The sequence below is a fragment of the Macaca thibetana genome, chromosome 7 (assembly GCF_024542745.1).
Source record: "Macaca thibetana thibetana isolate TM-01 chromosome 7, ASM2454274v1, whole genome shotgun sequence".
NCBI classification, from domain to species: domain Eukaryota; kingdom Metazoa; phylum Chordata; class Mammalia; order Primates; family Cercopithecidae; genus Macaca; species Macaca thibetana.
In genome coordinates, this window is record NC_065584.1 from 159821625 (window position 1) to 159843976 (window position 22352).

The following is a 22352-nucleotide window of genomic DNA, read 5'->3' on the forward strand; positions in this document are numbered from 1 at the left end:
TTTTTTTTTTTTTTTTTGACAGGGTCTCACTCTGTCTCCCAGGCTGGAGTGCAATGGCACAATCTCAGCTCACTGCAACCTCTGCCTCCCAGGTTCAAGCCATCCTCCTGCCTCAGCCTCCCGAGTAGCTGGGACAACAGGTGTGTGCCACAATGCCTGGCTAATTTTTGTATTTTTTGGTATTTTTATTTTTAGTAGAGAGGGGGTTTTGCCATGTTGCTCAGGCTGGTCTTGAACTCTTGAGCTCAGTGATCTGCCTGCCTCGACCTCCCAAAGTGCTGGGATTACAGGCACGTGCCATCACACCTTGTTGAAGTTTCTTTTTTGAGCAATTCAAACTATTTATGAGGATTATTTTATTACTTTTATTTTTTCATGGAGGTCTCCCAAAACCAAAGAGAACTTTTACTTTTTTTTTTTTTTTTTTTCCTGAGATGGGGTTTCGCTCTTGTTGCCCAGGCTGGAGTGCAATGGCACAATCTCAGCTCACTGCAAGCTTTACCTCCTGGGTTCAAGTGATGCTCCTATCTCAGCCTCATGAGTAACTGGGATTACAGGTGCCTGACACCATGCCCAGCTATTTTTTTTTAATTGTTGTTAGTAGAGACAGTGTTTCACCATGTTGGCAGGCTGGTCTCCAACTCCTGACCTCAGGTAATCCTCCTGCCTCGGCCTCCCAAAGTGCTGGGATTACAGGCATGAGCGACTGCACCCGGCCACTTTTTTTCTTTTTCTTCATAAAAAAGAATGAAGGGCTGGGTGTGGTGCCTCACGCCTGTAATTTCTGCATTTCCAGAGGCCTAGGAGGGCAGATTGCTTAAATTCAGGAGTTCGAGACCAGCCTGGGCAACATGGTGAAACCCTGCCTCTATGAAAAAGTACTGGCCGGGCGAGGTGGCTCACACCTGTAATCCCAGCACTTTGGGAGGCCAAGACGGGCGGATTATGAGGTAAGGAGATCAAGACCACCCTGGCTAACACGGTGAAACCCCGTCTCTACTAAAAATACAAAAAATTAGCTGGGTGTGGTAGTGGGCGTCTGTAGTCCCAGCTACTCGAGAGGCTGAGGCAGGAGAATGGTGTGAACTCGGGAAGCAGAGCTTGCAGTGAGCCAAGATCGCACCACTGCACTCCAGCCTGGGCAACAGAGCAAGACTCCTTCTCAACAAAAAAAAAAAAAAAAAAAAAAAAATACAAAAATTAGTTGGGCGTGGTGGCACAGCTACTCAGGAGGCTGAGGTGGGAGGAATACTAAGCCTAGGAGGCAGAAGTTGCAGTGAGCCACTGCACCAGCCTGGATAACAGAGGAGACCCTGCCTCAAAAAAAAAAAAAAAAAAAAAAGAAAAAGAAAAAAAAAGCTTATTTTATCTTGTAATTATCATATGGATCCACTGGATCATTTGTAAATCTAAAATATGTTATGAGATCTTCATGATCTTATTTTTCCTATATCATGAAACATTTTGCTATGGTATTCTCTCAGGAACTATTGCATCATTACTCATCAATTATTCCCAACCACGCTCTGAAAAAAAGACTAAAATAGTAAGAAAACAGAAGAATGATGGAATTGCCTGAAAGGAATGACTGAATAGTGACATGAGTCATTGCTATTTCACCAATTTTCAGTTTTCTTATTGCCTTGTCCAAAGCATTAAACCATCTTTCAAGAAAGTGTAAAAAGTCCGGAGATACCATCTTTGTATTATTTTTTTTAAGCTTTCATTGCACACAGTTAAGAATTCAGAATTGTTCGTTTTCCTACAAAGAGAAAAGAGAAGGAAACTGACAGAGGAAGACATTTCACAGCTATTAGAGGAATCAGTAGATGAATGCAACGAGAGAAACAGCAGCACTCTAGACTGTAATGATGGGGTAAAAGCATCCTACGAGCAGAATCTTCAGATGATGACATCATGGATGAATTTTCTCAAACCCAAGAATTCTGCCTATTTTTCCCAGGGGCAGGGGAGAGCCAGAGAGGGATGGCTGCTTGCCCAGGGTCACTCAGCTCTTGCTCTGTCTTGTTGCTCAGAGATCTGTGACTGAGCCAGCCCCTCCTGTCACATACAGTAGATGCTGCCCTTGCAGGATGGGACAGGGCTGGACCTTGAGGTGAAGAGGCAGTCTGGGTACCCGCTCCTGACTGCCAGCTCTTGGCCCACCTCACCTGCCACCTGTCCTTTGGCGTTGTGCTCCTGAGGCCGTGGTTTTCCTCTGGGTGGTGACTCAGTGCCCACAGCCCGCCTTGCATGCAATCTTCCCCTCCCCTGGGCCTCACTGACTGCCCCAGCAAAAGGCAGCTGTGGTTTCCTCTGAAGCAGCAACCACGAACTGCCAAGCCCACCCCACCCCCTCGTGTCCTAGCCCCAACCTCGGGGCCTCAGCTGACGGACAGATGGAGAGGCCTCATAGGCCCATGGCACTTGGTGTTTACGACGAGCTTGGCCCTCACAGCATGAGTATGGAAAGTATTATCCTTATTCAATAGATGAGGAGAGTGAGGCCAACATGTGTGAGGGGCTTATTTCATTTATGCATTCATTTATTCAACAAGCGTCTCACAAAACCCCACTAAAACCCAGGACAGTAGACACAGAGACACGATGTCCAGATGTACCTCAGGAAGGACTGGCCCTGGCGGCGGGAGGGTCTTGGGTGCTCAGCTCTCCAGGGATTGCCCTCAGCTGCAGAGATTTGCCTCCTCCACCTCGGCCTCCCATGCCTTTCTCTGGGCAGCCTCATATCCAAGGACTAATCCAGCTGGGTACTAATTCAGGCCCGGCTATTTAAGCCCCGTGCGGGTGGTGACAGGTCATTTGGAGCTCCCAGTGAGGCAGCAGAGGCTGGGGTTGGGCCTGTCTTGCAGCTCGACTTCTTCTCCCTCTGCCCAATTTGGCCTCTTTGCCCTCTCTTCTCCAGGCACGGTCTGCAAGTGCTCTCCCTAACAGACATCCCTCACGGTAACTCCGAGTCCACATCCACTTCCCGAGGAACCCACTCCACAACACTCGGCTTTCAGAGAGCGGCCAGGCTTGTGGTACAGAGGCACGTAAACCACCGGGGTGGGGAGATACAGGCCCAGGGAGACACAGCCACCAGGGCCCCGAAAGCTGGCTTTGGTTTTGTGGGGTGTGTGGGCCGTGGAGTTCAGCAGTGGGGCACAGCAGCAAGGCAAGGGCCCAAGCGCCTGAAAACCACGGCCCACACCCCCTTGGCTTGGAGAAGGGTGGGGTCCCCACCTGTCTACCATGATTTTCTCAGACCCAGTCTGTTCTAACAAGCAGCCCCTACTCGGCTGGACCCTCTCCCAATTTCCCTCCCCAAATACATACTCTGACTGTGGGTCTAGATGCGTCCTACGTCCTGAGTGCCTTGTGGCCAGGCAGCGGCAGCGGCAGAGCCCTGGAACCACCCAGAGGAACTGTGCTAGATCTGGGGGGCGTAGAAGGGAGAACAGGCCCTTCTGGGACCCCAAGATCCCGTGTGGGGAGCACATCTGGGTTCCAAACCCACAAAAGGAAATGTGGCCAAGAAAGCAACCAATCTCCGACCCCGGCGGGGTTGGGCTGCACCCCCATACTATGACTGTGCTGGCTGCAGTCCCCTGGCGATGGAGAACTCACAGCCCTGTGCCCCTCCAACCAGAGGTCCCTGGGCTGGGTAACTTAAATATTTAGCGAGATCTTCCTTCCCTTAGGGTCCTCCTCTGGCCTCTGGAGCTATGGGGTCTGCTGTTCTTTGGTATCAGGAATCCACACGTGAGACCCCATTTGTCTCTTAAGTCACTGTAGGATCTTGGGCCTCAGTTCTCCATCTGCCTAGCAAGGGAGAGTGGAGGAGGGCCAGTCCTTCCACTTCCCGCCTGCCCTGACATTTTATGACTCAGCGATACACTGACACCTGCCCCCTTCTGTCTCCTTGCTTTCTCTCCTCCAAGTTGCCCAGCTCCAGCACCTTCCCTGCCCCTCCCTTGACCTTCCACCTCTCCTGGGCTGACAAGAGCTGAGGATGGTCAGAAGTCGGCCGGGCTTCCCACCTGACACAGAGGACTGCTCGAAGGAGATGCTGGTCACTAAGAGCAGGGCAGCAGCTATAACAAGCCAGCATTCTGGAAGCTCCTGGAAATCATATTGGAGAATGCTGGCCTGGCAAGGGGTGAGGGGAAGGGTCTAGGGTGGGGAACAGTGATTTCTGTAGCAGGGGAGCCAGGACAAGTGCTGTCCACGCTGGAATGCTTCGTTCTGAGCAAGAATGACTCATTACAGACAACCCCTGCTCCGTGCTTATTACCATGGGCTGCCCAAACCCCCACCTGCACAGGGAGGGCAGTGGGAGGGGACAGAAATGAATGGGCACAAGCTGTGGCATAAATTCTGGTGGAGGATGGAGGGAAATGACGCCAGAGCATCTAGCCAGGCTACAGTCACACCACCTCTGTCCCTGAGACAGGATTTCTGCAACACTGGAGAGGGATGGTACCCAGTCATCCATGTCTTCTGTGCCAGGCCCAACTTGTGTGTAATTGTATACATTATTATTATGATTATTTTTTTGAGACAGAGTCTCGCTGTCTCCCAGGCTGGAGTGCAGTGGTACGATCTCAGTTTACTGCAAGCTCCGCCTCCCAGTTTCAAACCATTTTCCTGCGTCAGCCTCCGGAGTATCTGGGACCACAGGCACCCGCCACCATGCCCGGCTAATATTTTTTGGTATTTTTAGGAGAGGTGGGGTTTCACCGTGTTAGCCAGGATGGTCTCGATCTCCTGACCTCATGTTCCGCTCACCTCAGCCTCCCAAAGTGCTGGGATTACAGGCGTGAGCCATCGCGCCCAGCCAATTGTATACATTATTAAGGGAGCTGGTGGCAAGGTGCTGGGGCTCAGTCTGTGACCAGCATCAGGGCTCAGTCTATGACCACATTCAGTGCTTTACCTAAGACCAGGACCAAGACTCATTCTGTGGCAGGATCAGGGCTTAGTGAGTGATTAGGATGATAGCTCAGTCTGCGACGAGATTCTGGGCTCAGCCTATAGCTCACATTAAGGATCCTCTCTGGGTGGGGCTCAGAGCCAGGGACATTGTGGAAAGTGTCTGAAGGCAAGGTGGGGTCAGCTGGGAGAGAGGGGAGAAGTGGAAGCATGAAGGTCAAGAGGTCCCTGGGCCTGAGGCCAGCGGTGTGAAAACAGGACAGGGAGTTAGGACTCCAGCTCTGCCACTCACTGGCTGTATGACTTTGGATCCAGAGTTACTTCCCTTTTTGAGGTCTATGTTGTCTTGTTTGTAAAATGGGAATATTAGGCTGGGCCCGGCGACTCATGCCTGTAATCCCAGCACTTTGGGAGGCCGAGACAGGCAGATAATGAGGTCAAGAGATTGAGACCATCCTGGCCAACATGGTGAAACCCCTTGTCTACTAAAAATACAAAAATTAAAGACCGGACGCTGTGGCTCACGCCTGTAATCCCAGCACTTTGGGAGGCCGTGGCGGGTGGATCACAAGGTCAGGAGATCGAGACCATCCTGGCTAACACAGTGAAACCCCAACTCTATTAACAATACAAAAAATTAGCTGGGCGTGGTGGTGGGCGCCTGTAGTCCCAGCTACTCAGGAGGCTGAGGCAGGAGAATGGCGTGAACCCGGGAGGTGGAGCTTGCAGTGAGCTGAGATCGTGCCACTGCACTCCATCCTGGGCAACAGAGCGAGACTCCGTCTCAAACAAACAAACAAAAAATTAGCTGGGCATGGTGGCTCATGCCTGTAGTTCCAGCTACTTGGGAGGCTGAGGCAGGAGAATCACTTGAACCCAGGAAGTGGAGGTTGCAGTGAGCTGAGATCATGCCACTGCACTCCAGCCTGGCAACAGATTGAGACTCTGTCTCAAAAAAAAAAAAAAAAAAAAAAAAAAAAGGAATATTAGGCACAGTGGTTTACAACACTAATCCAGCACTTTGGGAGGCCAAGGCAGGAGGACAGATTGAGCCCAGGAGATTTGAGACAAGCCTGGGCAATACAGTAAGACCCTGTCTCTATAAAAAATTTGAAAGTTAGCTGGGCATGGTGGGGTGAGCCTGTAGTCCCGGCTACTTGGGCGGGTGAGGTAAGAGGATCACCTGTGCCCAGTAATTCAAGATTGCAGTGAGCTACAATTGGGCTACTGAGCTCCATCCTGGGTGACACAGTGTGACCTTGTCTCTGAAAAATATAATAATAAAAATTTTAAAAGTGGGAATTTTTACTTCTGTCCTGCCTTTGAGATAGAGTCTTGCTCTGAGTCACCAATATGCAAGTTAATATTTCACAAAGCACCAAGAACCCTTGTCAATACCTGCCTCCCAAGATTATTGATAGGAGTGAAAATGCACTTCATGAGACAGCGAAAAAAATGGGGAGGGGTTATTTGCTCACTTTCCAAAGGAGAATTGCTTCAGACAGGAAAATCTCAAAGGGAAACAGCCTTATGGTTTCTCCTCACAGGTCTTCAGATCAGCTTTTATTCCCCAAAATAATGTGTACAGAGTATTTACAGTCAGAGAATGCCAAAGGATTACAACAAAAATAGCACGCTTTTTACCCCACGTCTGCCTGCTTGCCAAAAGCAACCATTTCAACTTACTCAGTTGTTTCTTCTGGTTTTTACTTCCTAAATAAAGCGTTGATTTCAATTCTGGTTATCTCCCAAGAGGTCCAATTTAGATGCTGTCTCTAGGGCTCCCTATTGTGACAGAGGAGGTTCACTTACACTCTTTCTCCTCTCCTTTCAATATCATACCACCACAACTCTTGGTTACATTCACAGTCACTAAAAAGTGTTTATGGCTGAACCAACTAATATACTATCTTTATTTATTTATTTATTTATTTATTTTGAGATGGAGTCTCACTCTGTTGCCCAGGCTGGAGTGCAGTGGCACGATCTCACTCCTCACTGCAAGCTCCGCCTCCTGGGTTCACGCCATTCTCCTGCCTCAGCCTCCCGAGTAGCTGGGACTACAGGTGCCTGCCACCACGCCCAGCTAAGTTTTTGTATTTTTAGTACAGACGGGGTTTCACTGTGTTAGCCAGGATGATCTCGATCTGCTGACCTCGTGATCTACCCTCCTTGGCCTCCCAAAGTGCTGGGATTACAGGCATGAGCCACCATGCCCAGCCACAACTAATATACTATCTTTTTCGATCTCCTTTCCCCCACAGAGTTAATCATTGTCTCATTTTTTTCACTTGCTTATTTTCTTTGACCTATGATTAGATCTTCTGCGAAAGCCCAGTAAGATGATTCTCAATACTCATTTTCACTATGAGTTCCAGTTCCTTAATTTTTTTTCCTTGCGACACCATTTCTGGAGCCCTCAGTTCTCCTGCCTCCATCTGAGCCTGAAGCTTTTCAGATCAGCAGCACAGTCGTCATCCTTAGGCTTTCCTTTGCCAACATTCTGCAACGTCATTTCTTCTCTTTCCTCTGGATCTCTGATTTTCCTGGGTTCCATTTCTTCTTTCTTGGTTTATGCCCTTCTAGTGTGGAGTGCATCCTCCAGCTCCTTCCTGAGGAAGTTTTCATGGAAGACAATTGTTTTAACTTTGCATGTCTGAAAATGTCTATATTCTACCCTCACACTGGATCGATACTTTGGCTGGGTATATAATGATTTTCCCTCAGCAACTTTAAGGCATTGTTTCATAAACTTCCAGTTTCTAATACTGCTGTTGAGAGGTCTGATGCTCATCTGGCTCAGATTCTCTCTCTCTCTCTCTTTTTTTTTTTTTTTTTTTGAGGTGGAGTCTTGCTCTCTTGCCCAGGCTGGAGTGCAGTGGCATGATCTCGGCTTACTGCAACCTCCACCTCCCAGGTTCAAGGGACTTTTGTGCCTCAGCCTCCCAAGGAGTTGGGACTAGCACCACCACACCCAGATAATTTTTGTATTTTTTTTTTCCCCCGAGACAGGGTCTCACTCTGTCGCCCAGGCTGGTGGGCAGTGGCACAATCACAGCTCACTGCAGCCTTGACTTCCCAGTCCCAAGCAATCCTCCCCTCTTGGCCCCCCAAATAGCTGGGACTACAAGTATATGCCACCACCCCCGCCTAATTTTTTAGTTTTTTGTAGAGATGGGCCTCACCATGTTGTCCAGGCTGTTCTTGAACTCCTGGGCTCAACAATCCTCCCACCTTCGTCTCCCCAAATGCTGGGATAACAGGCATGAGTCACAGGGTCCTGCCAATCTTTAATTCCTTTAAACAAATGTTTTAGTTTTCAGAGCATATGTTTTGCCTTTCTTTAAAAAAAAAAAAAATTATTCCTGGAAGATCTAGGTCTCCGTATCCAGCTAGGATGGCTGTGGTTCCGCCACTGCTGTTTGGGAGTTTGTGGAGCACCGTGAGAACGTCCAATATGGCTGTTACTTGTGGCTCTATGGTGAAGCTGCTCAAAATGTGCTACAATGTCCAACTGCACTCACACGATGTGCTCTATGGGTCAGGTAGTGGGCAGCAGTCAGTGACAGGTGTAACCTCCATGAATGAGAGCAACAGTTACTGGAGAATATAGGGTAAGATCACCACAGCCAGTGAGAGGGGAACCCCCATCAAGTGCTGCCAGCCCATTCAGCTGACACATGTCAACACTGGCTGAAACCTCCACACCTTTCTGAAAACCAGGAAGTGAGTACTTTTGGTGAGGAAGGTGAAGGTAGTCACCTGGATGACTGGACCATGCTCTGTAATGGGCCCCACTGGATGAGAGATGGTGAGGGTGGTTCAAACATTCTTCCACTGAGGAACCACTGTCTGTCACAGGAGAACAATATGGTGGACCCATCAGTGGGCAAAAAGAGATGCATGGCCTGGCCTAGCCAAGCCAGAACAACAGCTGGAAAGCCATGGAAGGCATCTTCATGAGGCCCAGTGAGTTGTTGAAGGCAGAAGGCCACCATGCAGAGCTAGGAGTCTGAAGGCTCTGAGCCACTGTCACTATACAGTTTGTAGACATCTGTGCTGCTTCACCTTGGGATCCCTGCCACAAGTTCCCTGGGAGTGGCCTTGTTACTCCCTAGATGAAGACGTGCGATGGAAAACAGTGGCTGTGTTCACAAGCTCCAGCCCTGCACATTTGAATTGGTTGCTCTCCCAGACTTGGGTCAGTTCTTGGTGAGTAGAGGACTTGCTGGTGACAGGGTGGATGCTTTTTATTCACTGGTAAGACACACTGAGGGGACATCCCTTTTAGCTGGGAAACTTCTAGTCCTCAGGCTGGAGTGCGATGATGCAACGTCTGCCTCCCAGGTTCAAGCAATTCTCCTTCCTCAGCCTCCCAAGTAGCTGGGATTACAGGCACCCACTACCACACCCAGCTGATTTTTGTATTTTTAGTAGAGACAGGATTTCACCATGTTGGCTAGGGCTGGTCTCTAACTCCTGAGCTCAAGTGATCCACCCTCCTCGGCCTCCCAAAGTGCTGGAATTACAGGTGTGAGCTGCCATGTCTGGCCTCCAAAATGATTTTTTTTTTTTTTTAAAGAATTTTATTATTAGCCTCTGTGTTATTTATTAGGTGTGCTATTTCATGATCTGCTTTATCCTTGAGTCCTAAGACTCTTTTGAGATGCTGGGAACCTTCAACGTGGGGCCTTTTAAGAGCTTTACTTGCATCCAAACCTTTCTCTTTCTACTTCCATTTCTCCTCAGGTACCTCATTTTTAACAGATTTCCGACTAATTATGGCCAAAGACTCTCAAAGAATATAACATAATAAACAGCCAATTTTATTCCTAAGTTGTTGGGGTGATCAGACCCAACACCAGGCCGTGGGGGCTACGAAGTCCGGCGGAATGAAAGGAATGAGAAAAGACAAGAGAGAAAGTGGGACCAAGGGGCCAACACTAGTATGGAGGCTGTGAAGGCCCCAAGCTCTGGGAGCCCACACTATTTATTGATGATCAAACAAAGAAACAGGTGGTAAGGATGTAGGGGTTGAAAGGAAGCAGTGTATCAAGTGAATGAGCTACAGCTGTGATGGTTTAGCATTTTCTTTGAAACATATGGCTACTTGGGATAATGGGAGTGCTACAAGCAAGGAGCCGGCAAATCTAGATACATTCCAAAGGCCAGGAGGGGTTTTAGACCCTGGACCCTGGACATGTTCCAAGCCCTGCCTCAGCTTCTCTCCTAACACTAAGTATTTTATTCTTTTTGATGCTATTGTATATATAATTATTTTCTTAATTTCATTTTCATATTGTTCATTGCTAGCATAAAGAAATGTGGTTGACTTTTGTATATTGATATTATACTCCTCAAACTGATTGAATTCATTAGTTCTAGTAGTTGTTTTTAGTGGATTCCTTAGGATTTTCTCTTTCAAGATCATATGCTCTGCAAATAGAGATAGCTTTACTTCCTCTATCCAAATTTCAGTGGGATTTGAAATTAAATTTTAGTTGCCCTGGCTAACTGTTCTGGTTGAATCTCCAGTACAATGTTGAATAAAAGTGGTGAGAGTGGAAATCCTTCTCTGGCTCCTGATCTTAAGGGGAGGTATCAGTTTTTCACCATTAAGTATGAAGTTGGTGTTGGGTTTTTCATAGGTGAACCTTAACAGGTTGAGGAAGTTCCCTTCTACTCCTAGTTTGCTGAGTGTCTTTATCATAAAAGAGTGTTGAATTTTGTCAAATTCTGTTTCTGCATCATTGAAAGGATCTTGTGGTTTTCTTCCTTATTCTGCTAATATGGTGCATTGAATTGATTCATTTTCGTAAGTCCAGCCAACCTTGCATTCTTGGGAGAAATTCCACTTGGTCAATCTTATTCATATGTTGCTGGATTCAGTTAGATAGTATTTTGTTAAAGATTTCTATATCTATATTGACAAGGGATATTGGTCTGTAGAATTTTTGCTTCTATTTTTGTTATGATGTCTCTCTGATTTTGGTATCAGAATAATAACTGGCCTCATAGAATAAGTTGGGAAGTATTCTTTCCTCTTCTAATTTTTGGAAGACTTTATGGAGAATTGGAGTTCATTCTTCTTCAACTGTTTTAAAATTCACTAGTGAAATCATCCCTATTTTTTTCTTGTTTTTTGATCATATATATTGATCTTGCACACTGTGACCCTGCTACATTTGCTTATTAGTTCTATTAGTTCTTAAAGTGCATTCCACAGGGCCAGGTGTGGTGGCTCACACCTGTAATCCCAGCACTTTGGGAGGCTGAGGTGGGAGGATCACTTGAGCTCAGGAGTTCAAGACCAACCTGGGCAACATAGTGAGACCCTCATCTCTAGAAAAATTAAATAAAATATACTCCATAGAATTATCTACATACATGTCTTCTGCAGTTAAAGACATTTTTACTTATTATTTTCTAACCTACATGCCTTTGTTTTCTTTTCCTTCCCTGATTTCACTGGCTTGAAATTCCAGGGCAATGTTGAATAGGAGTGGGGAGACAGAATGTTCTTGTCTTTTTCATTATCTTAGGAGAAAAACATTCAGTCTGCACCATTAAGTATTAAGTTAGCCATAGTTTTTTGGTAAATAGTCTATTGTGAAGTCTCCTTCTTTATTGCTGATTTTGGTAATTTGTGTATTCTTTGTTTTTTTCTTGGTCTCTGTTAAAGCTTGTCAATTTTGTTGATCATTAACAACAACAACAACAGCAACAACAAAACTTTTGGGTCAGGCGCAGTGGCTCACGCATGTAGTCCCAGGACTTTGGGAAGCTGAGGCAGGCGGATCACAAGGTCAAGAGATTGAGACCATTCTGGCCAACATGGTGAAACCCCGTCTCTACTGAAAATACAAAAATTAGCTGGGCATGGTGGCGGGTGCCTATAGTCCCAGCTACTCGAGAGGCTGAGACAGGAGAATCACTTGAACCTGGGAGATGGAGGTTGTAATGAGCCGAGATTGCGTCGCTGCACTCCAGCCTGGCAACAGAGTGAGACTTCATCTCAAAAACAAACAAAAACAAAAGACTGAGCGCCGTGGCTCACGCCTGTAATCCTAGCACTTTGGGAGGCTGAGGCGGGTGGATCACGAGATCAGGAGATCAAGACCATCCTGGCTAACATGGTGAAACCCCGTCTCTACTAAAAATACAAAAAAAATTAGCCAGACGTGGTGGCAGGCGCCTGTAGTCCCAGCTAATCCAGAGGCTGAGGCAGGACGCGTGCCACTGCACTCCAGCTTGGGAGACAGAGTGAGACTCTGTCTCAAAAAAACACAGAACAAAAAAAACCAACTTTTGGTTTTATTAATTTTCTCTGTTGTTGTTTTTTTCTATTTCATTGATTTCTGCTCTAATCTTTGTTATTTCCTTCTTCTTACTTTGGGTTTGATTTCCTTTTCTTTTTTGAACTACTTGAGGTGGATGCTTAGATTATTGATATTTGATTTTTCTCCCATTGCAGCATAAGCATTTCAATTATTTAAATTATAAATTTCCTTCTAAGGCTGGGCACAGTCACTCACGTCTGTAATCCCAGCGCTTTGGGAGGCCGAGGCAGGCAAATCACCTGAGGTCAGGAGTTCAAGACTAGCCTGGTCAACATGGTGAAATCCCACCTCTACTAAAAATACAAAAATTACCCAGGAGTGATGGTGTGCACCTGTAATCCCAGCTACTCGAGGATGTGGCAGGAGAATTGCTTGAACTCGGGAGGCAGAGGTTGCAGTGAGCTGAGATCATGCCACTGCACTCTAGCCTGGGTGACAGAGCAGATCACTTGACTGGTCTTGAACTCCTGGCCTCAAGTGATCTGCCCACCTTGGTCTCCCAAAGTGTTTGGATTACAGGTGTGAGCCACCACACCTGGCACCCTGATGGGATTTTGACTGGTATTGCATTAACTCTATTGATTGCATTGGGAAGAGTTTGTCACATAACCATATTGATTTTTCTACTTTATAAACGTTTATGTAGATATTTTTTCGTTTCTCTCATCAGTTCTTGCTTTGTTTTCAGCATTCTCCTCTTACACATGTTTCGTTAGATTTATACAAAGTGTGAATCTGTTTCTTATGCAATTCTAAATGGTACTTTTCAAAATTTCCGATTTATTTGTTTATTGCTAATCTATAGGAATACAACTGATTTTTTTTCTTCTACAAATGTCTGAGGTAGGAAAACCACGCTGCCCAGCTTGTGGCAGCCCTGACAGTCCTCTAAGGCTGATCTTGGCCTCCAGCCCTGACTGAGGAGAAAAGGGGCCACCCATAGCCCCACTGGCACAATTGATTTTTCTGTGTTGATGTTGACCTCATATCCCATAACTTTGCTTAACTCATTTATTTTTTATAGGAGCTTTTTGTAGATTCTTTGTGATTTTCTGTAAAGACAATTATGTATTCATAATTGAATAGGTTTGTTTCTTCTTTGCCAGTCTGTAGGCCTTTTATTTGTTTTTCTTGACTTCTTGTACTGATTAGGGCTTCTAGTAAAATACTGGATGGGTGTGTTAAGAGGGGGTATCCTTGCTTCTTCCTGAACTTAGAGTAAAAGAATTCAGTTTCTTCCCATAAAATATGGCAGTAGATGTAGGGTTTTTGTGAATGTCTATCATTGAGTTGAGGAATTCCCTTTAATTCTTAGTTTGCTGAGAGGTTTTTATCAGGAATAAATGTTGAATTTCTTCCATGTCTTTTTTTTTTTTTTTTTGAGATGGTGTCTCGCTCTATTGCCCAGGCTGGAGTGCAGTGGCACAATCTTGGCTCACTGCAAGCTCCACCTCCCGGGTTCACCCCATTCTCCTGCCTCAACCTCCCAAGTAGCTGGGACTACAGGCGCCCACCACCATGCCCGGCTAATTTTTTTGTATTTTTAGTAGAGACGGGGTTTCACCATGTTAGCCAGGATGGTCTCGATCTCCTGACCTCGTGATCTGCCTGCCTTGGCCTCCCAAAGTGCTGGAATTACAGGTGTGAGCCACCATGCCCAACCCCCTCTTCCATGTCTCTTAACTTCTCTTTCATATTTCACCATTTTTTCATTCTTTGCTGAATTCTTAGTAATTTCTTTTTTTTTTTTTTTTTTTGGAGACGGAGTCTCGCTTTGTCATCCAGGCTGGAGCTTGGTGGCATGACCTTGGCTTACTACAACCTCTGCCTCCCAGGTTCAAGTGATTCTCATGCCTCAGCCTCCCCAATAGCTGGGATTACAGGTGCCTGCTACTATGCCCGGCTAATTTTTGTATTTTTGGTAGAGACAGGGTTTCACCATGTTCGCCAGGCTGGTCTTAAACTTCTGACCTCAAAGTCAGCCTCCCAAAGAGCTGGGATTACAGGTGTGAGCCACCACACCCAACCTCTTTTGAGGTTTTAAATCTTAATAATTATAGTTTCATTCCTGGAAGTTTTATTTGGTTCATCTTCAAATATGCCTAATTAATTTAATTAGTTTCTTTGCCATATTTTCAGTATCGTTTTACAGTTCTTTTTTTTTTTCTTCAGATGAGGTCTTGCTCTGTTGCCCAGGTTGGAGTGCATTGGCACCATCTCGGTTCACTGCAAACTCCACCTCTCGAGTTCAAGTGATTATCCTGCCTCAGCCTCCCGAGTAGCTGAAATCACAGGCACGCACCACCACACTCGGCTAAGTTTTCTATTTTTAGTACAGATGGGGTTTCACCATGTTGGCCAGGCTGGTCTCAAACTCTTAACTTCAAGTGATCCACCCATTTGGGTTCCCAAAGTGCTGGGATTACAGCTGTGAGCCACCGTGCTTGGCCTGTTTTACACTTTTTTACACATGTTAACATATTTTTTTTTCAGCTGGGCGTGGTAGCTCACGCCCATAATCCCAGCACTTTGGGAGGCTGAGGTGGGTGGATCGGGAGTTCGAAACCAGCCTAACCAACATGGAGAAACCCCATCTCTACTAAAAATACAAAATTAGCCAGGTATGGTGGCTCGTGCCTGTGATCCCAGCTACTTAGGAGGCTGAGGCAGGAGAATCGCTTGAACCCAGCAGGTGGAGGTTGCAGTGAGTCAAAATCATGCCATTGCACTCCAGCCTGGGCAACAAGAGTGAAACTCCATCTCTCTCTCTCTATATATATAATAATAATATATAATTATATATATATATTTTTGTGTGTATGTGTGTGTGTGTGTGTGTGTGTGTGTGTATATATATATAGTTTGTTTGTTGGTTTGTTTTAGAGAGAGAAATGGGGTCTCACTATATTGCCCAGGTTGGTCTTGAACTCCTGGGCTCAAACAATCATCCTGCCCAGGCCTCCCAGAGTGCTGGGACTACAGCCTAGCGCCCAGCCTGAAACACTTAATTTTCTATCCTGCATCTCATCATTCTATTTTATGCAGTATTTGTGGGTCTCATCTTGTTATTCGTTGTTTCTGCTGACTCATGCTCTTGTGGTTTGTTTCTTTTTGAGTTTATTGATGTTTAATTGTGAGCTTATGTTCCTTGAAATTCTTTGTGGGAATTCTTTGAATCTGTGTTTAAAACATATTCTTCCAGAAAGGATTTTTGTTTGCTTTTGCCAGGCGCCTAGGGGTACTTCCAACTCAGATCCACTTAAAAATTGTTTTTGGCTTAGTGTTTTTCCAGTCACATAAGGAATATGATGTTGGGCTTTTCTCTATGTGAATATTATCTTGTTATGCATTTTACTGGACTTCTTGTTGCCTCTCCGGCACAGCTAAGTGGATACGGCAAAGTCTTCTGTGGCTGAGTTGTTTTCTCCCCATTTCTCCCCTAGGGCACTGGCTTTTGAGAAGTCCCAAATTTGGGGGAGAAAAGAAATCTTTGATAACTACTTCCCAGGACCAGACCTCAGATCTTTTCTTCTCTTTCCTCATTTTGGTTCCTCTAAAAGTAGAGCCACAGATAAAGGTTTTTGTGTAACTAATTTTGGAAGTAATCCCAGGGAGAAAGAAAGAGGGAAGCCCAGGACAAGGTCACATTATCAAGAGGACCTCTGATAGGTGCTTGATTCCATAGGAATTCTTGATTCCATAGGATCTTCCAAGGAGTCTTATGAAATGGGAGATACAAAAAAGACACCTTATTTGCTTGTGTCACTCATTGGTCAAGAGTGGCCTCACAGACACGAACTCCCCTGAACTTGGGGTCCGCGCATGCATAAGGTTCCAGGGGATTGCAAGAGCATCTGCCCTGTGGGGTCAGTGAGACTCAGACAGGAAGGGAGGGGTGGGCCCCATGTGCCCAAGGTGAAGTGGCACCTGCATGAGGCCCACAGAACACTCATCACCTCAGCAGTGGCCGGAATCAGAACTGGGGCCAAGCAGACTGAAGTGGTGCCCAGGAGGTGCCTGGCATGCTGGCCATTTACAACCCAGGGCCTCAGGAAGCACAGGCCCCGGTGCAGGCTCACCCTGATAGGGTCATGCTCTTGTTATTCTGGCTTCTGACTGTGCTTTCACACACACATTTCATCTGTGCTTTCACACACACGTTTTTGATATTTCATTCAGCATTTTTAGGAAGGGATTTCTCTATTCAACTAGTCTGCATATTTCCAGATAGAGAGATAAATGGTCGTTGTTTTCAAATGTTTATATATGCTTTATTTTAAAATTATTACTATTATTTGAGATGGAGTCTCGCTCTGTCATCCAGGCGATAGTGCCACGATCTTGGCTCACTGCAACCTCCTCCTCCCGGGTTCAAGTGATTCTCCTTCCTCAGCCTCCCGAGTAACTAGGACTACAGGCGCATGCTACCACGCCCGGCTAATTTTTGTATTTTTAGTAGAGATAAGGTTTCGCCATGTTGGCCGGGCTGGTCTCAAACTCCTGACCTCAAGTGATCCTCCCACTTCGGCTTCCTAAAGTGCCGGAATTGCAGGCGTGAGCCACTGCGCTCGGCCTCAAAATATTTATATATACCTTAATATTCCTTTCGTTATTATTTGCTAAGTATTGAAACCAAGCATTGCTTTCTGGAGCTCCCATAACCCACCTTTGTGCCCTGTTTTGAAAAACAGGCCAGTCAATAATGACAGCAGCAACGCAGCAGCTCCCTGCTTTTGAACACCTACTATGTGGCCAACACCTGCTGTGGATTTATAGGTATTATGTCAGTGAATTCTCAAAACTACCCTAAAATAGTCACTCTGGTTCCCTTTTTTATTCTTCATATATTTTTTATTTTTAAAATTGAGACAAGGTTTTGCTATGTTGCCCAGGCTGATTTCGAATTCCTGTGCTCAAGTGATCCTCCCACTTCGGCTTCTGGTTCCTTTTTCCCAGGCACTAGTTCCCTTTTCACGGAAGAGGAAACCATGGCCTGGGAAGGGGCCAAGGCCACACAGCATTTAAGTCAAGCTTGTCTAACCCATGACCCAGAGGCCACATGCATCCCAGGGTGACTTTGAATGCAACCCAAAACAAATTCATAAACTTTCTTAAAATATTGTAATTTTTTTTTTTTTTTTTTACAAAAAATTAGCTGGGCGTGGTGGTGCACGCCTGTAGTCCCAACTACTTGGGAGGCTGAGGCAGGAGAATCGCTTGAGCCTGGGAGGAGGAGGTTGCAGTGAACTGAGACCGTGCCACTGCACTCCAGCCTTGGCAACAGAGTGAGACTCCATCTCAAAAAATAAAATAAAATAAAATAAATAAATAAAATGTTTTTTTTTTTTTTGCAATTTTTTTAAAGCTCATCAGCTATCATTATTAGTGTTAGTGTATTTTATGTGTGGCCCAAGACCATTCTTCTTCCAATGTGGCCCAGGGAAGCCAAAAGATTAGACACCCCTGATAAGTTGTCGAGCCAGGATTCTGTCCAAAGCTTCCCCACTTTCACTACATTGCATGCCTTTCTGTGGAAAAAAGCCTTCCCTTCTTCCCTAGTACTTCTCCCAAAACACACACTCATATAGAGTAGCACTTGAGATCCAGCGCCCCTTGGCAGCCGATTGCAGTGGGTAAGCTGAGCTCGGGGTTGCGGGGCAGTGGGGGGCAGTCAGCACACAGATTCTCCTATCCCCTCAGGAAACTGCAAGGATCCCCGATAGGCCTCAGATGGCCAGTGTTGGCAAATCCTAATCGGGAGGCAAATTGGGAGAGCCTACTGCCCTTGCAGACTAGTTACTGTCCCTGCTGGAGCCCTGTGGAAGTGGGGAGAAATTCAGGCCCAAGGAAGGTACCAAGCCAGAGTCACCTGCCCCCTAGTACCCCAGCCTAGGGGCCGCTCAGTGAGCATATCAGTCTCCTCGGGTGATGTAGTCAAGGTAAAAAGCAAGTTGCAACCTGAAGGCTGGGCATTCCAGGTATAGGGCTCTTTCTGGTTAAAATGTGTGGGTACGGGGACCAGGGGAGGCTTGGGAGGGGCTGTCCCCAGAGTTTCTATGAGTGTGTATATACTTTGAAACACTTAGAACCTTATTGTCACCATGGACAGACAGGGACCTTGGGGACAGAGGGACATTAAGGCCAACATCTTGTTTTACAGATCAGTAAACTGAGGTCCAGAGACACGTGGCCTAGCAAAGGAGGTTCAAGTGCAGGCCTTCCTGACCACAGCACACCGCCAAGGCTCCTTCTCTAAATCACTGCATGTGTGCATGTGAGTGGGCAGCTGCACACCATCGTATACATAAACGTGTTTACGCATGGAGTACATGTGCTTTATGATGCACGGGTGAAGGCACAAAGGCGTGTGGGGGGGGGGCTGGGGGTTATATTAGCAGGCTGAGCAGACTGTAACAAGGGGACACACATTTCTCTTTTGGACCAACCCATGTGTGGAGAAGACAAGAGCTTTCTCATGCACAGGAGCCAAGGGAGGAAACTGACCCCAGGTTTAGGTGGTCTGTGGTGACTTGTGCCACAGACCGTGTATAAGTCTGAAGATGCCTGGGGCCTTTGTAGTACCATTGCCTTTAGCCACCCATGGCCACCTGCAGCAACTGCCATCACCCTTAATGTGGACTGGAGCTGCACTGCTTAAGTCCCCAAGGCCCTGCGGGATGGCCAAAGATGTCTGTCCTCACCCCACTACCCTCTCAGTCTTCTTTGACCACTCTGGTCTCCCAACCTCAATGTTGACCCCACATCTGCAGGTGACATCACTGTCCATGTAGCTCTGTAAGTCTTCAAACTGGGAGTCAGCCTACCTCCCGCCATCACTGACCTTCAGTCAATCCAGATGAAAAATGCCTCTGGGCATTTTGGGGACAGGAGATATAAGGAATGAGTCATAAATATCCTGTCATATAAAATAGGATGCTATGAAGCACTCCCAGGGTCATGTCAAAAAGACACAGGAGCCAACCTGAATACACTTTCACCAGCCAAAGGCGGGATTTTTTGAGCACCAGTAAGATTAATAACTGCAATGGATTGACACCAGTCAGACATGTTTAAATCCATCGATTCACATACATTTAAAAATAACTCATTTTTCACCTTAGGGGGATGCTAGGTAGCTGGTAAATAAAGGGAAAGCATTAAATACTTGTTCTGTCTTTTGCATATGATCTATATCTCAGGATAACTAAATAATCAATGAGGGCAAATTTCACTTTGTAGAAATACACAGGTTAATAAAAGAAGAAGAAATAATATAGTTACAATGTTACTATTTTGCAATTCTTCATGAATTTAGGTAATGATGATCCATGGCCACAGATGTTGCAAAATGAGACACAACCAGAAGTTAGGTGCTTCCTGATGGAAGCACATATCACCATCTAGGAGGTGGTCTTGAAAAAAATAGTTGGACCTGAATTTATTCAAGCCTCCATAACTAAAAACAGAAGACAGAAGACATGTTAAATGGTACCACAGGGATGCAATCAACCAAATTCAGACTATGGGAAACTGCGAGGATAAACAATCCTGTTTACGGTTTGGTGCCATAGCTCACGCCTGTAATCCCAGCACTTTGGGAGGCCAAGGCTGGTGGAACACTTGAGGTCAGGAGTTCGAGACCAACCTGGCCAACATGGTGAAACCCCGTCTCTACTAAAAACACAAAAATTAGGCCGGGCGCGGTGGCTCACGCCTGTAATTCCAGCACTTTGGGAGGCCGAGGCTAGCAGATCACGAGGTCAGGAGATTGAGATCATCCTGGCAAACACGGTAAAACCCCATCTCTATTAAAAATGCAAAAAATTAGCCAGGCGTGGTGGCAGACGCCTGTAGTCCCAGCTACTCGGGAGGCTGAGGCAGGAGAATGGTGTGAACCCGGGAGGCGGAGCTTGCAGTGGGCTGAGATTGCGCCACTGCACTCTAGCCTGGGCGACAGAGCGAGACTCCGTCTCAAAACAAAAAACAAAAAACAAAAAAACACCACAAAAATTAGCTGGGTGTGGTGGCAGGCGCTTGTAATCCCAGCTACTCGGGAGGCTGAAGCTGGAGAATCACTTGAACCCGGGAGGCTGAGGTTTCAGTGAGCCAAGATCATGCCACTGCACTCCAGCCTGGTGATAGCAAGACTCAGTCTCAAAAAAACAAAAAAACCCGCAATTTCCTTAACAAAACAGTGTTACAAAACAAAACGAGATGGAGGCGAAACTCGCAGGTTTAAGATTTATCAACCAAGGCCTATTTATAGACCTTATTTGTATATCAATTCAAACATCTGTTAAAAAACAAAATGACGGGCTGGGTGCGGTGGCTCACGCCTGTAATCCCAGCACTTTGGGAGGCCGAGGTGGGCGGATCACGAGATCAGGAGATGGAGACCATCCTGCCCAACATGGTGAAACCCTGTCTCTACTAGAAATGCAAAAATTAGCTGGGCGTGGTGGTGCGTCGTTGTAGTCCCAGCTACTCTGGAGGCTGAGGCACGAGAATCGCTGGAACCCAGCAGGCGGAGCTTGCAGTGAGCCGAGATGGTGCCACTGCACTCCAGCCTGGCGACAGAGGAGACTCCGTCTCAAAAAAAAAAAACCAAAAAACAAAACGAAAATGAGGCCAGAAATGGTGGCTCACACTTGTAATCCCAGCACTTTATAAGGCTGATGCAGGTGGATCACTTGAGGCTAGGAGTTCCAGATTAGCCTGGGCAACAAAGTGAAACCTTGTCTCTACAAAAAATTTTTAAAAATTACCAGGCATGGCCGGGCGCGGTGGCTCACGCCTGTACTCCCAGCACTTTGGGAGGCCGAGGCGGGCGAATCACAAGGTCAGGAGATCGAGACCATCTTGGCTAACACGGTGAAACCCCGTCTCTACTAAAAATACAAAAAATTAGCCGGGCGTGTGGTGGGCGCCTGTAATCCCAGCTTCTCGGGAGGCTGAGGCAGGAGAATGGCGTGAACCCAGGAGGCGGAGCTTGCAGTGAGCCGAGATCGCGCCACTGCACTCCAGCCTGGGCGACAGAGTGAGACTCTGTCTCAAAAAAATAAATAAATAAATAAATAAATAAAAAATAAAAATAAAAATTACCAGGCATGGTGGTGCACACCTGTAGTTACAGCTGCTCAGGAGACTGCGGCAGGAGGATTACTTGAGCCTGGGAGTTTGAGGTTGCAGTGAACTCCAGTTCACTGGAGTGAACCACTGAACTCCAGCCTAGGTGACAAAATGAGACCCTGTCTCAAGAAAAAAAAAAATTATAGAAAACACCAACTGGATTATAATTTCCATTAATGACTTGTTATTGATTTTTATATGATAAAGTAGTGCCTGCTTGCTTGCTTTTCTTCCTTTCTTCTTTTTCTTTCCTTTCTTTTTTTTTTTCTTTCTTTCTTTTTTCTTTCTTTCTTTCTCTCTCTCTCTTTCTTTCTTTTTCTCTTTCTTTCTTTTCTTTCTTTTTCTCTTTCTTTCTTTTCTTTCTTTTTCTCTTTCTTTCTTTTCTTTCTCTCTTCTTTTCTTTCTTTTTTTTGTCCTGTCCTCCCTTCCTCTTTCCGTAGTTTTTCTTTTTCTTTTGTTTTCTTTTTTTTGTGACGGAGTCTCGCTCTGTCACCCAGGCTGGAGTGCAGTGGCGCCATCTTGGCTCACTGCAAGCTCCGCTTCCCGGGTTCAGCTCCGCTTCCCGGGTTCACGCCATTCTCCTGCCTCAGCCTCCGGAGTAGCTGGGATTACAGGCACCCGCCGCCACGCGCAGCTAATTTTTTTTTTTTGTATTTTTAGTAGAGACAGGGTTTCACTGTGTTAGCCAGGATGGTCTCCATCTCCTGACCTTGTGATCCACCCGCCTCGGCCTCCCAAAGTGCTGGGATGACAGGCGTGAACTAGCTCGCTTGCTTGCTCTTTCTTTCTTTCTTTCTTTCTTTCTTTCTTTCTTTCTTTCTTTCTTTCTTTCTTTCTTTCTTTCTTTCTTTCTTTTCTTTCTTTCTTTCTTTCTTTCCTTCCTTCCTTCCTTCCTTCCTTCCTTCCTTCTTTCTTTCTTTCTTTCTTTCTCTCTCTTTCTCTCTCTCTCCT

At 46.2% G+C, this 22352-nt stretch overlaps 3 protein-coding genes, 1 non-coding gene and 1 pseudogene across 4 annotated transcripts in view; 1 reads left to right on the top strand and 4 right to left on the bottom strand.

The window, feature by feature from the left end:
• The window catches only part of ULK3 (unc-51 like kinase 3), a 297486-nt gene extending 290295 nt beyond the window's left edge, over positions 1-7191 (bottom strand). Inside the window, exon 1 of the mRNA XM_050799862.1 lies at positions 7188-7191. The gene's annotated coding sequence lies outside the window, so the exon portion shown is untranslated. The remainder of the gene's footprint in view (positions 1-7187) is intronic.
• SCAMP2 (secretory carrier membrane protein 2) overlaps positions 1-22352 on the bottom strand; it is a 427899-nt gene that overhangs the window by 282419 nt on the left and 123128 nt on the right. The gene's annotated exons all lie outside the window — the stretch shown is intronic.
• Positions 1-22352, bottom strand: part of LOC126960028 (cytochrome c oxidase subunit 5A, mitochondrial) — a 254695-nt gene that overhangs the window by 200787 nt on the left and 31556 nt on the right. The gene's annotated exons all lie outside the window — the stretch shown is intronic.
• LOC126959306 (stromal cell-derived factor 2-like) lies at positions 8330-8948 on the top strand (annotated as a pseudogene).
• Positions 13105-13228, bottom strand: LOC126960440 (small Cajal body-specific RNA 20). The gene has a single exon (XR_007727987.1). It is a non-coding gene; the product is annotated as a small Cajal body-specific RNA 20 (non-coding RNA).